General features: G+C 42.7%; 1 protein-coding gene across 1 annotated transcript in view; it reads right to left on the minus strand.

Annotated features, from left to right (window-relative positions):
• The window catches only part of LOC120523239 (ETS-related transcription factor Elf-5-like), an 83485-nt gene extending 70423 nt beyond the window's left edge, over positions 1-13062 (minus strand). The window contains exon 1 of the mRNA XM_039744342.1: positions 12991-13062. The gene's annotated coding sequence lies outside the window, so the exon portion shown is untranslated. The remainder of the gene's footprint in view (positions 1-12990) is intronic.
• Positions 13063-19111: the final 6049 nt, after the last annotated feature.

Raw genomic sequence — 19111 nt, forward strand, 5'->3', positions numbered from 1 at the left:
TATCATCGGAACAGCAAACGGCGTCGTCTTTCAAATCTAGTACAATGTTTCAACAAGGCCTACTGTAGCAAACTGAAACAAAGACTCGACTAAGAAACGATGGTGGGCTCCCTGGACACGAATGAGTCAGAAGCGACAAGCCATCAGTTGTTCCCAAGTCAAAACAGAAGCCTACCCAGTGACTAATGGGCTCTACCTATTTTAGGAAGGAATTATTCTGGCGATCCTTTTCGGGCGATGAAGGTGGACTATGGAGTGTTTCACTGCAGAACAAAGTTTTTGCTTCTTGAACACTGTTGGGTGTTTCTTATATGTTTTTGGGTGCTGATCACGAATATCACATCAAAATTTACCCATCACGTACCATTTCAGAGTTTTGTCATGATTCTTTCTTAAATTTGTATCCAAACATTTTCACTCCCGTAAGTGAATTATCAACAACGGTTTGTGCAGCCTGGGTATGTCCAGCCATGGAATCGGGTCAGGTTGGAAGCTGACATCCTGGGCAGGTCTGAATGAACTTGACGCTGTCTCAGCCTGTTATAAAGGTGGCCCACATACACCAATCCTGCTGATTTGGTTAATATAGATAGTCGGTGTGTATGTAGAGTATCAGTATAGTAAAGTTTAATATCTGTAGCGACATAACAGCTTGATGCTATAGACGTTTTGGTGTCGGGCTGTAGCGGTCCGGTGCCACTAAGATTCACACCGTCAAGATGACGGTGATTTATTTATTTTTATAGAGAATCCCAGGCTTGGCCTGAGCCCCACACACTCACAAACAGAGACAAAATAAAGCACACTGGACACTAACAACAATTAAATAATATAATGAAATTAATTAATATAAATGAAAACAATAATACCACCCCAGTACCCCTAAGGCGAAATTACATTAAACACATAAACACAACTCCACACATCAAAGTCCATGGAATACCACACCGGATGTAATGAGAGATGACGAGAGTAAGTCCAGAGATCTGCATGCTGAAAGGGAATGAAAAAGCAGTCCTACCGGTAGACACTGTAAGGGTGAAGACGGATGGATGGTCCAGGAGCGCTCCTACACTTGCAGGAAAGCCATGAATCCACAATCAGTCGTCAGCACACAGGTAGACAGAAGACGATCCAGGCCCCAACAACGAATACAATGCAGGACACTGCGACTAAATATGGCTTAATTAACAGAAGGCAGTCCGACGGGTAAACGAAACACAAAATACAACAACAACAAACACTTCTCCCTCTTTCGGACACCTGCCCTCCTTTTAAACCCCTCTGACCACCTTTGACCCCAACAGCCCCTGCAGGGACTGCTGGGAGATGTAATTTTAACTACTAGTAGCACTGCTACAGTTTGATCTGTCTCGTCAATGTCGTAACAGCCGCGATACATTCTGCTATATCTGTGGCGAATATACACTTACGCCTCAGAGACGTTGGATGACTGCTCTTGTGAAGAAAGCTTATCATCTGAATTTCGGCTGGCGATCAAGACAAGGAATGGGCGCCTCACATTTGCTGTGCAACATGTTCTGAGAGCCTGGCTCAGAGGCACTCGAAAAACGACGCCGTTTGCTGTTCCGATGATATGGCGAGAACAGAAAGACCATGTGACGGACCGTTACTCCTGTTTGACTAATGTGTCTGGTTTCTCTGCCAAAAACAAGAAGTCAATTGAATGTCCTAATCTGCCTTCAGCAATGAGACCCGTGCCACATGACGACAGTCTTCCAATTCCGAAACCACCAGAGGATTGGACTGTAGACGAACCAGATGAAGAAACTGCAATGCAGGGTACTGACAGTGACATTGACCCGGATTTTGAACCGTGCTCATTAGGTGATCCACATCTGATAACACAGACCGAATTGAACGATTTGGTCAGAGATTTGGGTCTGTCAAAAGCCAAAGCCGAGCTGTTGGGCTCGAGACTGCAGGAATGGTGTTTGCTGTCACCAGGTTTCTAGGCTGACATCATAATATAACCACATTTTTTGCACAAGTCGACAGTCTCTGTTTCTGTTGTGACATTGAAGGATTGTTCTCGGCCTTGGGTTGTGATCACAACCCGGAAGACTGGCGTCTCTTTATTGATTCGTCAATATTAAGCCTGAAAGCTGTTCTGCTACACAATAGCAACGTTTATCCTTCTGTACCTGTTGGCTATGCAGCACACGTGAAAGAAAAGTATTAGAATATCGAACTGTTGCTGAAGCACGTCCAGTATAGCAGGTACAACTGTGGTATCTGTGGAGATCTTAAAGTCGTAGGACTGCAGTTTGGCTATACAAAGTACTGTTGTCTCATCTGTGAATGGGACAGCCGTGTCAAAGAGTCGCAATATTCTCAACAGAACTGGCCACTCGGTAAAAAGTTAGTTCCAGGACAGAAAAATGTGACACATGAATCGCTTGTCGACCTGGCAAAGATATTTTTGCCTCCTCTTCACATAAAACTGGGACTCATGAAGAATTTCGTGAAAGCACTGAACAAGGAAGGCGAAGGTTTTTGTTACTTAAGACAGATGTTCCCAAGAATAACGGACACCAAGATCAAAGAGGGCATTTTTGTTGGTCCCCAGATCAGACATGTAATGAGTGACAAGCGATTTGAAGATCTGTTAGTTGGGCCAGAAAAAATTGCCTGGAAAGCCTTCACAGCCGTTGTTGGCAATTTTCTGGGCAATTACAGAGCCCCAAACGTCATTCAGCTGGTAGACAAACTTCTCAAAGCACACAAGACAATGAAGTGCAACATGTCACTCAAGATTCATTTCCTCCACACACACTTGGACTTCTTCCCCACAAATCTCGATGCTGTCAGTGACGAACACGGTGAAAGGTTTCACCAGGACATTGCTACGATGGAGAGATGATACCAGGGCAACTGGAATCCGACAATGCTTGCTGACTACTGTTGGACACTGCAACGTGATGCACCAGACATTTAATGCAAAAGAAAATCAGGAGCAAAACACTTTGAATTCTATTAAATTTAATAGCTTATGCGAAACATAAACGTAACTAAATACGTTATTGTCAGTAAACATATGAATGTCTATGTCTCAGAGTTCCTACGTGATGCAGTAAAACCAAAACTATATGTGTGCATACCCAGTAGGTATCTGTCACAATCAGCATAAACATTTCAAAACAATTGTTGTGCAGTGTTCAAAGACAATCACATATGGAATTTGACCTTGAAGAGGGATTTTAAAAGCGTTCCTCTTAGAAGCATCTCAAATATAAATATGCTCGAGAATACAACTTGACAAATCCGCTTGAACGGGACATGCGGACCACAAAAGTGGGGCCCCCTTAGCTGCTCTACTTCCATCCATCCATCCATCCATTATCCAACCCACTATATCCTAACTACAGGGTCATGGGAGTCTGCTGGAGCAAATCCCAGCCAACACAGGGTGCAAGGCAGGAAACAAACCCCGGGCAGGGGTCACCAACTGTATCTCAAATGCTGCAAGTCGCCTTGGATAAGGCCGTCAGTCAAATAAATACAAAATGGTTTCTCTCTCATTTGGAGTACATGTAGCTAAAGTGACTTACGTGGGGTCTCATAGCCACTGCAGCAAACCCCAGGCAGGGCGCCAGCCCACCACATGGCACACACTAGGGAATCGCCAATGCACCTAAACTGACATGTCTGTGGGAGGAAACCCACGCAGACATGGGGAGAACATGCAAACTCCATGCAGGAAGGACCTTGGAAGCAAACCCAGGTCTCCTAACTGCGAGGCAGCAGTGCTACCCACTGCGCCACCGTGCCTGCCGCCGTCCTACTTGCCACCCCCAAATGCAGCTCTTGCCAGCAGCATCACACATTAGGCAGGAATCAACACTGGACATGATGCCTGTCTACAAAAAAGGAGCAAATGAATGAGTTTTTTCAACAGCACCCATTTCAAAATGTGGTTAGGGTTGCAGCCCAACCTGATCACAGCATCACAGACAGGGCAGGAACAAACCCTGGATGGAATGCCTGTCTTTCAGTACAAATAAAATGTCATGTCTAGGGTTGGTGGAGCCTATCTCAGTTAGCACAGGGTGTAAGGCAGGAACAAACCCTATGCCTAACCCTGGATCTCACATTAAGCAACGTGAAGTAACTAATTTATTCACACATTAACATCGTTGAATGCCTTTCAATTCAAAACACACCTGGACGAGATGGCTGTCTATCACAGCGCAGAACAATCGAAGACTTTGTTAAACGGTGCAACTGCAACCACCAACAACTGAACACCAGCAAAACCAAGGAGCTGGTGGTGGATTTTAGGAGGCCCCAGTCCCCTCATGGACCCCATGATCATCAGAGGTGACTGTGCAGAGGGTGCAGACCTATAAATATCTGGGAGTGCAGCTGGATGATAAATTGGACTGGACTGCCAATACTGATGGTCAGTACAAGAGAGGATAGAGCTGACTATACTTCATTAGAAGGCTGGCATCCTTCAACGTCTGCAATAAGATGCTGCAGATGTTCTATCAGACGGTTGTGGCGAGTGCCCTCTTCTACGTGGTGCTGTGCTTGGGAGGCAGCATAAAGAAGATGGACGCCTCACACCTGGACAAACTGGTGAGGAAGGCAGGCTCTATTGTAGACACGGAGCTGGACAGTTTAACATCCGTGGCAGAGCGATGGGCGCTGAGCAGACTCCTGTCAATCATGAAGAATCCACTGCATCCACTGAACAGGATCATCTCCAGACAGAGGAGCAGCTTCAGCGACAGACTGCTGTCACCGTCCTGCTCCACTGACAGACTGAGGAGACCCCACACTATGCGACTCTACAATTCCACCCGGAGGGGTAAATGTTAACATTATACATTTTATTGTCTGTTATACCTGCATTGTTATCACTCTTTAATTTAATATTGTTCTTTATGTATACTGCTGCTGGAGTATGTGAATTACACCTTGGGATTAATAAAGTATCTATCTATATCTATCTATCTATCTATCTATCTATCTATCTATCTATCTATCTATCTATCTATCTATCTATCTATTATATCTATCTATCTTTCATATCTATCTATCTATCTATCTATCTATCTATCTATCTATCTATCTATCTATCTATCTATCTATCTATCTATCTATCTCCTCATTTCAGTGACAGCACTCTCTGAGGTGCACCTTTTATTGCCCTGGTGGCTCTGATGGCTGTCACACTCAGTAGCTGTTGCTGTGGTGGATCGGCTCCTTCTGATTATGTCCAAAGTCAATTTCAACAAGTGTATTATGAGACTCTCTGGGTGCCGAATGTGGTGGGTGATGTCTGCCTAGTGGGGGCTGGGTGGTCTCATGGCCTTGGAACCCCTGCAGATTTTGTATTTTTTTCTGGAGGTTTTTTTGTGTTTTTTTCTGTCCTCCCTGGCCATAGGACCTTACTTAATTCTTTGTTAATTATTTTATAAAGCACTTTGAGCTACAATATTTGTAGAAAAATGTGATAAAGAAATAAATATTGTTGCTGTTGTTGTCAGTGAGGGAGATGTTTAATTCGCAACTTTGCTCGGCAATTGATGGGTGTCTGGATGGTGACACTCCTCTGGTCATGGACCACTGGCACTGACAGGGCTGGCTATGACGATTGTGTTGGTCCCCATGGGTCTGGTGACTGTGGTGAAAGTGGCCCTGTGTTCCTTGACTTTGCAAAAGGGTAGGGGCTGCGGATCACTTGATCCATATTTCAGCGCCCTGAGCTGCATCATCGGATAGGTTAGGGGTAAGGTCCCTGCTAGAGTCGTCCTCAGTATGATCCGTGATCACTTGCTCGCCTACTGGCGACCGGAACAGTCTGGTTTTATGCCTAAGAAGTCTACCATCAACCATATCCTGGCACTGAGGTTTCTCATGAAGCACAACTGTGAATTTTGGCAGAGTCTCTTTGGTTCTTCAGTGGTGTGTTCTGCTCCTACTCTGTTCAGTGATTGCATGGACTGGGTGTTGGGCAATGTCATGGGGTCCAGCAGCTGTGGGGCATCTGTTGGTAAAGACAGATTAACTGATATTGACTTTATGGATGATGCTGTGATCTTCTTGGAGTCAATGGAGGATCTGATCGGGGCTCTCGAGAGACTGAGTGAGGGGTCTGAGTGTTGGGGCTTGCAAGTGTCCTGATAAAAACCTACAGCCAGGCCTTTGGTGACCTCTTGGGCACGGCCATCAGCAGTGTGTCTGTCTGCAGAGAGAGTGTCGACCTCGTCAAGAGGTTTACTTACCTCGGCAGTGACATTCATGTCTCTGGTGACTCTTCCCATTAAGTCAGTAGGCGGATTTGGATAGCATGGGGGGCCATGAAGTCGCTGGTATGGAGTGTGTGGCGCTCCCGATATCTATGCAAAAGGATGACGGTCCAAATCTTTAGAGTCCTGGTGCTTCCTGTCTTGCTATATGGTTGTGATACATGGACGCTATCCAGTGACCTGAGATGATAACTGGACTCCTTCATGTGTGTCTCTACAGAGAATCCTTGGGTACCACTGGTTTGACTTTGTGTTTCTTATGGAGTCCTGAATAAGGCACATTACCTGCATTGTGAGGGAGCTTCAGTTATGTCACTACAGCCACGTGGTGCGATTACCCGAAGGTGATCCAGTTCACAGTTGAGGACTTGAGTGGCTGGACCAGGCCAGTGGGATGCCCATGTAACACCTGGCAGTGGCAGATAGAGAGTCATTTCCAGAAGGTTTCCAGAAGGGTTGTCAACCAGGACCCCGATGTGTTTTATCATGTGGTGGGTGCGGAAACGTGCTGTACCAGTTCATACACCCCAACCTGACCTGTCCTGACCTACTACTGACCTGTATAGGTTGTTGTGTGTGTATGTGTGTGTGTGTGTGTGAAGGGGTTCTATGTTAACAGATCCATCCACCCATCCATTATCCAACCTGCTATATCCTAACTACAGGGTCACGGGGGTCTGCTGCAGCCAATCCCAGCCAACACAGGGCACAAGGCAGTAAACAAACCCCGGGCAGGGCGCCAGCCCACCGCAGTGTTAACAGATCCGGTCGTGGCAATTTATGTTAGTGTAGTTTTATGAGATTCACTTAATACAGTTAATTCTGCCTTGTCTGTTTAGTGTTGTCTGTTCGTCACCAGAGTGAAAAAGAGAGCAGGAAGGATGGCAGGTGACCCCGCCCACCCCCTCAGCTGACTCCGCCCACCCCAACAGCTATCTGTCATTCCAGAGGAGGTGCAGGTCTGTTGCAACCCCATCTACACGCCATCTCCCTCAGCTTCTATCCTCAGATTATTCAGATCCTAAATAAACTTAATTAAAGTTACTCCTAATTGTTTTTGCAACTTATAAGTGGTAACTGTGCTGTTTGCTTATTCAGAAACACTTCATGCTTGCTCAACTTTGACTATTTGACATGTCTATTATTTTGTATACTTTTTCTATTCATCTGAGTTAACTGTTTAAGTTTGCGATTGTTTTGTTTAAGAAATTGTGGCATTTGTATATTGGTTTGCACGGTGTCAGGTTAATGATGGTTTGAAATTGTGTTGTCTTTAGAACATTAGAACACTCCAGACGAGAACAGGCCATTCAGCCCAACAAAGCTCGCCAGTCCTCTCCACTTGTTTCCTCCAAGAAAACATCAAGTCAAGTTTTGAAAGTCCCTAACGTCTTACTGTCTACCACACTACTTGGTCGCTTATTCCAAGTGTCTATCGTTCTTTGTGTAAAGAAAAACTTCCTAATGTTTGTGCGAAATTTACCCTTAACAAGTTTCCAACTGTGTCCCGTGTTCTTGATGAACTCATTTTAAAATACAAGTCTCGATCCACTGGACTAATTCCCTTCATAATTTTAAACACTTCAATCATGTCACCTCTTAATCTTCTTTTGCTTAAACTGTAAAGGCTCAACTCTTTTAATCTTTCCTCATAATTCAACCCCTGTAGACCTGGAATCAGCCTAGTCGCTCTTCTCTGGACCTTTCTAGTGCTGCTATGTCCTTTTGTAGCCTGGAGACCAAAACTGCACACAGTACTCAAGATGAGGCCTCACCAGTGCATTATAAAGGTTGAGCATAACCTCCTGTGACTTGTACTTCACACATCAAGGCTATATAACCTAACATTCTGTTAGCCTTCTTAATGGCTTCTGAACACTGTCTGGAAGTCGATAGCTTAGAGTCCACTATGACTCCTAAATCCTTCTCATAAGGTGTACTCTCGATTTTCCAACCACCCATTGTGTATTCAAACCTAATATTTTTACTTCCTATGTGTAATACTTTACATTTACTGACATTAAATTTCATCTGCCACAAATCTGCCCAAGCCTGTATGCTATCCAAGTCCTTCTGTAATGATATAACGGATTCCAAATTATCTGCTAATCCACCTATCTTGGTATCATCTGCAAACTTAACCAGCTTGTTACTTATATTCCTATCTAAATCATTTATATATATTAAAAATAGCAGCGCCCTAGCACTGACCCCTGTGGAACACCACTCTTAACATCGGCCAGTTCTGATGAGGTTCCTCGCACCATCACCCTCTGCTTCCTGTGTCTGAGCCAATTCTGCACCCATCTAAAAACATCACCCTGAACTCCCACTTCTTTTAACTTGATGCCCAACCTCTCATGTGGCACCTTATCAAATGCTTTCTGAAAGTCCAGATAAATAATATCATAAGCTCCACTTTGATCGTATCCTTTTGTTGCCTCCTCATAGAATTCCAACATGTTAGTAAAACACGACCTCCCTCTTCTGAACCCATGCTGACTGTTCAGAATAACTCCTGTCCTTGCCATGTGTTGCTCAATCTTATCCTTAATAATTCCTTCCATTAATTTTCCTGTGATGCATGTTAAGCTTACTGGCCTATAGTTGCTTGGATCTGCCCTGTCACCCTTTTTATATAATGGGATGATATTTGCCATTTTCCAGTCCTTTGGAATCTCTCCAGTGCACAGTGACTTCCTAAAAATATGTGTCAAGGGTTTATATATGTACTCACTAGCCTCCTTAAGAACACGAGGATAAATATTATCTGGGCCTGGTGATTTGTTTGATTTCATCTTATTTAATCTGAGCAGCACTTCTCCCTCTACAATTTCCAAATCCCTCAGTACCTCCTTAGTAGTCTGTGTTACCTCTGAGGTTATCCACTTGCTCACTTGTAAACACCTCAGAAAATGTAAGTTTAGGGCATCTGCTATTTCATTGTCTGTATCTTTTAATTCCCTTTACTATTCCTGATGAACTTGACCTCCTCCTTAACTGTTCTTTTACTACTAAAATACTGAAAGAATCTCTTGGGGTCTTCTTGCCTTATCTGCTATATTCCTCTCCAACTGTCTTTTAGCCTCTCTGATATCCTTCTTAATGGTTGCCCTCATGTTCTCATCTGCTACGATTCTCTTTGCAGTCATTAGTCTTATATGCCTTATAAAGCAGTTTTTTCCTTTGCAACTTCTTTTTTAAATCTTTATTAATCCATCGTGGAGTTTTTTAGTTTCCTATTAATTCCAAATTCTAGGTATGTATCTGTCCTGCATTACATGTAAAACATTTTAAACCTGTTCCACTGCTCCTCGACTGTCTCCACATTTAAAAGCTTATCCCAGTCTATCCTACTTAGACTTTGTCGCATCTGCTCAAAATTAGCCCTACCAAAGTTCAACTTAACAATTTTAGTCTTTGCATCTGTACTCTTACAAAATACTGAGAATTGTATTACATTATGGTCACTTGACCCTAGTGGTCCAATCACCTCTACACCCTCAATTCTATCCTGATTATTACAGAATACTAAATCCAGACAGGCTTCACCCCGTGTTGGTGCTTTAACATGCTGTGTTAAAAAACAGTCGCTGATTACTTCTAAAAACTCCTGCTCTTGTGCTCCTCCATCTGCAAGGTTATCCCAGTTAATATTTGGATAATTAAAGTCCCCATGACTATAATATCTCCCTGTAAACTTGCCTTTTGATATTACTAAAAAGAGGTGTGTTGAAATTACTGTCTGAATTGGGTGGTCTATAACACACTCCTAAAATAAGACCTCTTTCCCTAATAATTTCTAGGTGAAGCCACATGTCCTGTTGAGTTGGTAAAGTCTAGTATCTCATGTTTTGCACGTAACCAGAGTCGATTCTGCTGTGTTTCACGTGCTAGCAGTAAAGTGATTCTGATAATCCACCTGCAGCTAAGCATATTTAGGCCCGGCCATTACTTAGTTTGAATTGCTGCTGGAAGAGGTGTTGGTGAGGCCAGCAGGGGGCGCTTACCCTGTGTTCTGAATGTGGACCCCAATACCCCAGTGCAGTGATGGAGACGTTGTGCTGTAAATAAGGTGCTGTCCTTCAGATGAGAGGTAATAAAAGATCCCTGGGCATCTTTCATAAAGAGTTGGGTGTATCCTGATGTCTAGACTTAATTGCTCTTCATTGTGCCCCCCTAATCATTCCCTGTCCTTAACTGTCTAACTAACTATAACAGTAAAAATGGTGCCATCATTCAGATGAGACATAAAATGTGGCAGCCTTTCCAGCAGCTCCATATATGACTTTATCTTTTTACCTTTTTATCTCTATTTTTCTCTATTTCACTGATCACTTCTATCACTTTCTTTTATGTGGAATTGCTCCCTGGACTTTTTTTCATTTTTATTACTATTTAATTTAATATTGTTTCTTTGTATCAGTATACTGCTACTGGATTATGGGAATTTCTCCTTGGGATTAATAAAGTATCTATCTATCTATCTATCTATCTATCTATCTATCTATCTATCTATCTATCTATCATATAGTGCCTTTCATATCTATTATTCATCTATCTATCTATCTATCTATCTATCTCTATCTATCTATCTATCTATCTATCTTATAGTGCCTTTATATCTATCTATCTATTATATAGTGCCTTTCATATCTATCTATCTATCTATCTTCATATCTATCTATCTATCTATCTATCTATCTATCTATCTATCTATCTTATAGTGCCTTTCATATCTATCTATCTATCTATCTATCTATCTATCTATCTATCTATCTATCTATCTATCTATCTTATAGTGCCTTTCATATCTATCTATCTATCTTATAGTGCCTTTCACATCTATCTATCTATCTATCTATCTATCTATCTATCTATCTATCTATCTAAAACCGAGGTCCTGACTCTCTATGGCAGGGGTGAGCAAAGTCAGTCCTGGAGGGCCGCATTGGCTGCAGGTTTCTGTTCCAACCCAGTGGCCTAATAAGGAGCACTTACTGCTCAAGTGACACTTCTGATTCACTTTAGTGGTCTCGCTCATTAAGATTTTCAACCCTTATTGCTTATTTTAGTCTTAAACAGTTGTAGTCTTGGTTTTTAATGGCTCCTTATTAGCAATAAGATGCAAACGACAAAAGAAACCAGCAGTTCTCTGTTTAGCTTGTTTCCATTTACACCTCAGTGTGTGTTTATTGTTCACTATTGGGTTTAATTAAATACTTGGAAGGAAAGTGAAGAGAAAAAAGTGAAGCACTGAGAATAACTTCTCTGTTTTAAACTTCAAATCATTTGGATGATATCCTTAGAAAGGGAAAGAAAATCAAGGATATGGGAATGACCTGACATGGCAGAGTTAAAGCACTAACACGCCACAAAATGAAATAATTGACCAGAATTGTTTTTTAATTAAGCAACTGAGGTGGAACAAAACCTGCAGCCACTGCGCCATCCAGGACTGACTTTGCCCACCTGTGCTCTATGGCCATAAAACATCCCCTGGGCATCCGTAAAGAGTTGGATGTATCCTTATTTCCAGACTAAATTGCCCACCATGACCTGTTCATTCTGGCGCCCCTATCCATCCCCAAACTCTAACTGGCTAACTGTCTCTCATCCCTTCATTACCTGGTGAGTATGCTGGAGCAAAATGGCTGTCGTCACATCATGCAGGTGAGTGCTACACATTGGTTGTGCGTGAAGTGGCTCCCCACTCGCTCTATAAATGTAAAGAATTACCACTGTTTTTAAACACAGCTGTTGCCCTCACCCGGGCAGTGCTGAGTACCCTTGCTAGTCCACAATAATGCAAGTCCTGGGTACATAATCCACTTATAAATGTGTTCTGCTGTATAAAATAAAGACAAAGTTTAGTGGTGCCAGCTAATACCATGCAGTAAGGCACAGTGGTTAAGGCTTAAGGTTGTGAGTTTTAACCCTGGCACTGTGTGACCATCTGGGAGTCACTTCACCTGCCTGTGCTGGAATTGGAGAAACAAAGTAAACTGAAACAGTGGTATCTCAACTGTTGTAAGTCGACATAGATAGATAACAATCTTTGGCAAAAAATCACAGTACTGTACATGGATTATCCTACACAAACACTCATAGAACTGTATTTGTCCCCAGAGGGAAAATTGGATTTTTCCAGAAGCTCTTTAAACAAATCAATGCATAAATAGGAAGGTACGTAAATATCTAAACACCCACACTATGGTCGGACACAACCCTATGACTGAAAATATTGCAGGTAGCGGGCTGTTAATCAAACCCAAGTCCAGCGTACAGCGGCTAAATGAAAGTGAAATCCGCCACAAACACTTCGAGGGGCGGCACGGTGGCGCAGTGACTGCGCTGCTGCCTCGCAGTATCGCGTCCCAGGAGCTTGAATGTTCTCTCCGTGTCTGCGTGAGATTTTTTTCGGGTGCTCCCGTTTCCTTTCACAGGCAAAAGACATTAAGAGGTGAGTGTTTGTGTGTGTTCACCCTGTCCAGAGTTTGCTCCTGTCTTGCGCCCTATGCTTGGTGGGATAGACACTAGCAACCCCTGTGATCCCGTTCAGGGCAAAGCGGGTTGGTCAATGACACTTCCAAACGCACGAAACAGTCCCGCCGCAGAGTCAAAAGTACTTAAAAGTGAAAACAGTTGCCGATGCGCGTGCACTTGTGAGAGCCTCGTGAAGGCGCTATACGTACAACAAGAGCTTACTTACTTGGGTGTCGCACTTGTCCTCACCAGCCCGTCCAGATGTCTGTCCGTGCTCAGCTGCCGTGCCCCCCCCTGACCAAAAATCGTCGCTTTGTAGTGCGAATGACAGAAGGGCAAGGCAGGGCAGGGCGTACGGGGCGGGGCCACCACCTCTGGCCCCGCCCATCGGCAGGCTGTTCGAGCCTTCTGAGACTTTCACTTTCCCATTTGCTTTCCTGTGGCCCGTTTTGAACGAGCTGACTAGCACTCGTAAAAAGTCACGAACGGAAATCCAGAAAGCCGCCTGGAAGGCGACCGGAAAGCCTGCTCGAATCCTGGAGCGTTGGAGAAATTGTGATGGGCACATCAAGACAAGCTCGCCAGTCCCATTCACCCAGTTCCTCAGCTAATAACATCGACATCCAACTGCCAGCCACACGACCTGGGCACTTTACCCCCCCCCGGGGGGGGGGGAAAAGTATGGAATGATTATGTTTATTAACTACAGAAAACAAAACCCTTGGGTTATGTGGCCACTTTCTATTATTCTGCCATAGTGGGTGTTCTTAGCAGCAGTTAGTGCTTCTCTGTAAGCTCTTTGGTGGTCAGAGAAAGCCTGGATGTGCACAGCGAGGCAAGACTTACGTGACATTCTCTCAAGGCCGGCCAGCTGCTTTCATAGATCGCAATTCTGAGTTATACCAAGGAGCTGAACGCTTAAAGGAAACCTCCTTATGTTTTAAAGGAGCTGTTTTATCTAATGCTGAATGAAGGGCTGAGTTATAGTGGTCAACAAGACTATCAAGTGTTGACGGAATAGGTGCAGACAGTAAAAGATCAGAAATGGATCCAGAAAGGATAGAGGGACAGATATTTTTAAGGTTTCTGTAAGAAATTTGTCGTTTACAGGTAAGAGGAGGTAAAGGCAGTGAGACAGTAAAAATACTGCTTTATGGTCAGAGAGTCCCAAATCAGTGCTGTAAATATTGGCAACAGATAGTCCAGAAGTGCAGATCAGATCCAATATATGACCACCAGAGTGGGTGGGAAAATCAACATGTTGTGTCAAGTCAAAAAATCTATCTATCTATCTATCTATCTATCTATCTATCTATCTATCTATCTATCTATCTTATAGTGCCTTTCACATCTATCTATTATATAATGCCTTTCATATCTATCTATCTATCTATCTATCTATCATATAGTGCCTTTCATATCTATCTATCTATCTATCTATCTATCTATCTATCTATCTATCTATCTATCTATCTATCTATCTATCTATCTATCTATCTATCTATCTATCTATCATATAGTGCCTTTCATATCTATCTATCTATCTATTATATAGTGCCTTTCATATCTATCTATCTATCTATCTATCTATCTATCTATCTATCTATCATATAGTGCCTTTCATATCTATCTATCTATCTATCTATCATATAGTGCCTTTCATATCTATCTATCTATCTATCTATCTATCTATCTATCTATCTATCTATCTATCATATAGTGCCTTTATATCTATCTATCTATCTATTATATAGTGCCTTTCATATCTATCTATCTATCTATCTATCTATCTATCTATCATATAGTGCCTTTCATATCTATCTATCTATCTATCTATCTATCTATCTATCTATCTATCTATCTATCTATCTATCTATCTAGCTAGCTAGCTAGCTAGCTATAGCTATTATATAGTGCCTTTTTCCTGTCTGTCTGTCTGTCTGTCTGTCTATCTATCTATATATCTATCTCAAAACCGAGGTCCTGACTCTCTATGGCAGGGGTGAGCAAAGTCAGTCCTGGAGGGCCGCATTGGCTGCAGGTTTCTGTTCCAACCCAGTGGCCTAATAAGGAGCACTTACTGCTCAAGTGACACTTCTGATTCACTTTAGTGGTCTCGCTCATTAAGATTTTCAACCCTTATTGCTTATTTTAGTCTTAAACAGTTGTAGTCTTGGTTTTTAATGGCTCCTTATTAGCAATAAGATGCAAACGACAAAAGAAACCAGCAGTTCTCTGTTTAGCTTGTTTCCATTTACACCTCAGTGTGTGTTTATTGTTCACTATTGGGTTTAATTAAATACTTGGAAGGAAAGTGAAGAGAAAAAAGTGAAGCACTGAGAATAACTTCTCTGTTTTAAACTTCAAATCATTTGGATGATATCCTTAGAAAGGGAAAGAAAATCAAGGATATGGGAATGACCTGACATGGCAGAGTTAAAGCACTAACACGCCACAAAATGAAATAATTGACAAGGATTGTTTTTTAATTAAGCAACTGGGTTGGAACAAAAACCTGCAGCCACTGCGGCCATCCAGGACTGACTTTGCCCACCTGTGCTCTATGGCCATAAAACATCCCCTGGGCATCCGTAAAGAGTTGGATGTATCCTTATTTCCAGACTAAATTGCCCACCATGACCTGTTCATTCTGGCGCCTCTATCCATCCCCAAACTCTAACTGGCTAACTGTCTCTCATCCCTTCATTACCTGGTGAGTATGCTGGAGCAAAATGGCTGTCGTCACATCATGCAGGTGAGTGCTACACATTGGTTGTGTGTGAAGTGGCTCCCCACTCGCTCTATAAATGTAAAGAATTACCACTGTTTTTAAACACAGCTGTTGCCCTCACCCGGGCAGTGCTGAGTACCCTTGCTAGTCCACAATAATGCAAGTCCTGGGTACATAATCCACTTATAAATGTGTTCTGCTGTATAAAATAAAGACAAAGTTTAGTGGTGCCAGCTAATACCATGCAGTGTGGCACAGTGGTTAAGGCTTAAGGTTGTGAGTTTTAACCCTAGGACTGTGTGACCATCTGGGAGTCACTTCACCTGCCTGTGCTGGAATTGGAGAAACAAAGTAAACTGAAACAGTGGTATCTCAACTGTTGTAAGTCGACATAGATAGATAACAATCTTTGGCAAAAAATCACAGTACTGTACATGGATTATCCTACACAAACACTCATAGAACTGTATTTGTCCCCAGAGGGAAAATTGGATTTTTCCAGAAGCTCTTTAAAACAAATCAATGCATAAATAGGAAGGTACGTAAATATCAAAACACCCACACTATGGTCGGACACAACCGGATGACTAAAAATATTGCAGGTAGCGGGCTGTTAATCAAACCCAAGTCCAGCGTACAGCGGCTAAATGAAAGTGAAATCCGCCACAAACACTTCGAGGGCGGCACGGTGGCGCAGTGACTGCGCTGCTGCCTCGCAGTATCGCGTCCCAGGAGCTTGAATGTTCTCTCCGTGTCTGCGTGAGATTTTTTTCGGGTGCTCCCGTTTCCTTTCACAGGCAAAAGACATTAAGAGGTGAGTGTTTGTGTGTGTTCACCCTGTCCAGAGTTTGCTCCTGCCTTGCGCCCTATGCTTGGTGGGATAGACACTAGCAACCCCTGTGATCCCGTTCAGGGCAAAGCGGGTTGGTCAATGACACTTCCAAACGCACGAAACAGTCCCGCCGCAGAGTCAAAAGTACTTAAAAGTGAAAACAGTTGCCGATGCGCGTGCACTTGTGAGAGCCTCGTGAAGGCGCTATACGTACAACAAGAGCTTACTTACTTGGGTGTCGCACTTGTCCTCACCAGCCCGTCCAGATGTCTGTCCGTGCTCAGCTGCCGTGCCCCCCCCTGACCAAAAATCGTCGCTTTCTTGTAGTGCGAATGACAGAAGGGCAAGGCAGGGCAGGGCGTACGGGGCGGGGCCACCACCTCTGGCCCCGCCCATCGGCAGGCTGTTCGAGCCTTCTGAGACTTTCACTTTCCCATTTGCTTTCCTGTGGCCCGTTTTGAACGAGCTGACTAGCACTCGTAAAAAGTCACGAACGGAAATCCAGAAAGCCGCCTGGAAGGCGACCGGAAAGCCTGCTCGAATCCTGGAGCGTTGGAGAAATTGTGATGGGCACATCAAGACAAGCTCGCCAGTCCCATTCACCCAGTTCCTCAGCTAATAACATCGACATCCAACTGCCAGCCACACGACCTGGGCACTTTATGCTTCTCTAAGCGTGCGAAATACACTCTTAATAATGCAAGTTCGCAAATGGCACTGGGCTTGTGGGGTTCTTCATAGAACCATCGCTCGCTAACGACCAGTTTCCCGCTATTTATATGCAGTTGGTTCTTTGTGCTTTGTAAAGGTTCCTAATATATGGAAAAGTAACAACTCTTATGTGTATAGTGCGCTAGCTAGGAGAATACAACAGAAAACGTGAACTTTACCAGTGTGATCCCTTTAGAAGTCAGGAACCCAGTGGTATTTTATAATTCTGCTATTATTTGTATATGATCTAAATAAATAATAGATTTTTCTGGAACCTTTATGTAGATGATTCTTTAGAAAACAAAAAAAAAATGTTCCCCCATGCCATTCCTCTAAAGAACATCTTTTTTTAAGTGTACATTCATTTGCCACAAATCTGCTCAAATCCGAATTCTGCCCGGGTCGCTTTTTCATGATTCCACTGACTGCAAATTAGCTACCTTTCCACCAAGTGTGGACACTCTTGACCAGCTTGTTCTTCATGCTGTATTCTTATCTAGATATTTACAGATATTAAAAATAGCAGTGACCACTGAGGGCCACCTTTTTTTACATCACCTAATTCTGAGGAAGTTCCCATCTACATTGCATGCACCGTGAGATCCAAATTCAGCCAGAAATGGCAGCAACAGTGCAGATAATTGGTAAGACGTTGGTTTTATTTTTATGGCGACTTATGGATTCTTATATTTCCATACAGTACTTTACTTTACTTGTAATTCAGTGTTACATATGCCCACAGAAGTGAAGGCCAGTGCTAACCATTGCTCGTATTACATTTAATGTTAACGCAGGCAGGACGCATCATTGCAACCCCATGTGAAGATTCCTTTGTATTTTGTTTAGAAAAATCTGTCCGGACCGGAAAACAAAGAAAAATGTTTCTGTTGTACGCCTTGCACTGTCTGCACTCTGCACAGCACGATCTGTGGCCCAGAAACGGCCCTGGGCGGCTCGAGATTTTTTAAACAATGCACACCTATGAATATCCGGACTCAAAGCAAATGTCCTATTATATTGTTTTAATGTTATTTCCACACACTATAGCGATGTTCGGTCTTAATTAAAGTATGACGACCTACACAGTCCAACAATAACACGAACAACAACAACGATGGTGGTCATGCCCATAATACTAATCCTCATACTGTAGCAGACAAGAGACAGACTTGGCGAAATAAAATTAAACGATCAAAACGGCAGCAGGACTGTAACTCTGCAGTGAACTGCTAAAAGCCGAATTAAACCAAACTATGACCGTCTCCCAAATGGACCTACACTAAAACTTTGCAGATGTCGTGCTCTGTTGCTCGCCGCCATTCGTGAGATTCGCTCTGGGCGCGTTAAAGAGGTTGTACGTTTTTTTTTTTTGGATAAGTAGGTTGCATTATTTGCATACACGAGCATACAGTGAATAGGAATTATGGGTAAACATTCCTATATAAAGATAATCTTTATAGTCTCCGTTTTACTGAATGTTGTCATTATGTTAAGTTTTCAGTTTACCTTATTAAATTAAACAACATATATATATACTATGGTAATGCCTTAGTTAAAAAAAAAAAGAATAATAATAATATATAGCCTGTCACCATCATCAAAAAATACATATTTAGTTGGTGTTTTAAATAGATAACTGTAGAACATAATTTTCATTCCTAGTGGTAATTTAAGTGTACAGTTGTGCTTAAAATTTTGTGAACCCTTTAGAATTTTCCATATTTCTGCATGAATATGACCTAAAACATCATCAGATTTTCACTCAAGTCCTAAAAATAGATAAAGAGCAACCAGTTAAATAAATGAGACAAAAATATTATACTTGGTCATTTATTTATTGAGGAAAATGATCGAATATTACATATTTGTGAGTGGCAAAAGTATGTGAACCTTTGTTTTCAGTATCTAGTGTGACCCCCCGATAACTGCAACTAAACGTTTCATTCCTGCACACCGGCTTGGAGGAATTTTAGCCCATTCCTCTGTACCAAGTATCAACGGTTCAGGCTGCTGGTGGTGGTGGTGCAATGATGTGGGGGATATTTTCTTTTCACACTTTGGGCCCCTTAGTGC

Source organism: Polypterus senegalus, chromosome 1, assembly GCF_016835505.1.
Source record: "Polypterus senegalus isolate Bchr_013 chromosome 1, ASM1683550v1, whole genome shotgun sequence".
Lineage (NCBI taxonomy): Eukaryota > Metazoa > Chordata > Cladistia > Polypteriformes > Polypteridae > Polypterus > Polypterus senegalus.